This window comes from Pundamilia nyererei, unplaced genomic scaffold (assembly GCF_000239375.1).
Source record: "Pundamilia nyererei isolate P.nyererei 1_Seehausen unplaced genomic scaffold, PunNye1.0 scaffold00182, whole genome shotgun sequence".
Classification (NCBI taxonomy): domain Eukaryota; kingdom Metazoa; phylum Chordata; class Actinopteri; order Cichliformes; family Cichlidae; genus Pundamilia; species Pundamilia nyererei.
The window spans coordinates 1,052,610-1,054,697 of record NW_005187583.1 but is presented as its reverse complement, the minus strand read 5'-3'; positions in this window follow the sequence as shown (position 1 = coordinate 1,054,697).

The window sequence follows — 2,088 nt, the reverse complement described above, 5'->3', positions numbered from 1 at the left end:
GCTTGATTGTTCGATGATCACGCTTCAGAAGCTTTGCGATTTTGAGACTGCTGCATCCCTCTGCAAGATATCTCACTATTTTTTTAACTTTTCTGAGCCTGTCAAGTCCTTCTTTTGACCCATTTTGCCAAAGGAAAGGACGTTGCCTAATAATTATGAACACCTGATATAGGGTGTTGATGTTATTAGACCACACCCCTTCTCATTACAGAGATGCACATCACCTAATATGCTTAATTGGTAGTAGGCTTTCGAGTCTATACAGCTGAAGACTCGAAAGCTGAAGTGGACCAAAATACTCATTTGCCTAATAATTCTGCACTCCCTGTACACAGGAATGGTTGGCACTTTGTGGAAACTGCCGTGTTCCTCTGGAATTACAGCTTTCTTTCGACTAATCGTGTGTGTGGTTGCTAGAGACCGCCCACATAGAATAGATTACAATAGAATAGAAATCTGAATAGGAGTAGGTAATTGCAGCATTAGACAAAACAACTAAGAAAAACCACTTGTTTATTTATCTCTGTGATCTCCATGGACATAGATGACAGTAGTGCATTTGAGCAAGTGTCATCTGAGTGTAGTAAGGGCAAAATGGCTAACTAACCTGTACAATAGACTTGAAATAAGACAGTAAGTCACACTGAGTCAGATCTGTCAGAACTGACCTCCATCCTTTGTATGTACAGACCAGAACTTGTGAGAAAGTATTTTGTCATATGTAGCTGTTTATTTTTGCAGGGTTCTTTAAATTGCCTTGAGTCTTACAGCATATTGGGCACTCTGAAAATGTAGAGGTTGGCAATTTGCCTCAGTTTATATTCCAGTGCTGATGTGTGTGGAAATGATAAAAATCTGAGTCAAGTTTGCTCCTGTCCTCAGCACCATCCCACATTTGCTTTACTGACGTAGAGCCTGCCCTTCTCGGGCTGATTGTGCTCCAGATATGGAGCAACGTATGGACAATATGATAAAGTTGCTTTATCAAAAGATTTAGACCATTGCAGAATTTGTTTTGAGTATAATGTAAGTAAGACAGTTATGAAAAAATACTGACATATTTTGAGTGCAAATATTCAGCTATTGTATACTACAGCATATAGTGCTGCTGTTAATGCAAATATTTATACTGCCTATCTCTGCTGTACTGCACAGAGGTAAGGACAGTTTGAAACTGCAACAGTTTTTGGTTTGCCTTGAATTGATAACTGAAGATAGTCAAGGACTCCACATATTTGTACAATATATACATTTAGAAGTCGCAATCTACATGCATGCTTAAACACAATCTAAATTGAAAGTGTCTTTGTTAAGTCCGGCGCTGGTGTTTTTGAGAATCTCTATTTTGCAAGAACAATAACCAAGAACAATAACCAAAAAATCCATAGAAATGCATTTTTAAAAAAGTCATAAATTAATTTGAGTTTTCATGAAGTAAGTATTTGATTCCTTTGCAAAACGTGCTTTAGTACTTGGTGGCAAAAGCTTTGTTTGTAATCACAGAGGTCAGACATGTCTTGGACTGATTCTTATATAGCTCTTTATACTCTCCCGGAGTACTCAAAGCGCTCTATACAACATGCCACATTCACCCAGTCATACAAGCACTTGCTCTATACTGAGTGCTTCCTAACTACATTCATTCACACTCCAATGGATGCATTGGAGAGCAACTTGAGGTTAGTATCTTGCCCAGGGATACTTGACATGCAGACTGGAGGAACCAGGGATTGAACCACTAACCTTCCGATCAGTAGGTGGCCTTTTTGCTAAAAACACCTTGTTTTAATGATCTGCTGACATGAGAGTCTTACAGTATACTGGGCGCTCTGAAAATGTAGAGGTTGGCAATTTGCCTCAGTTTATATTCCAGTGCTGATGTGTGTGGAAATGATAAAAATCTGAGTCGAGTTTGCTCCTGTCCTCAGCACCATCCCACATTTGCTTTACTGACGTAGAGCCGGCCCCTCCCGGGCTGATTGTGCTCCAGATATGCAGCAACTTCTGGGCAATTTGATAAAGATCCTTTATCAAAAGATTTAGACCTTTCCAGAATTTGTTTTGAGTATAATGTAAGTTAAAAAAAAA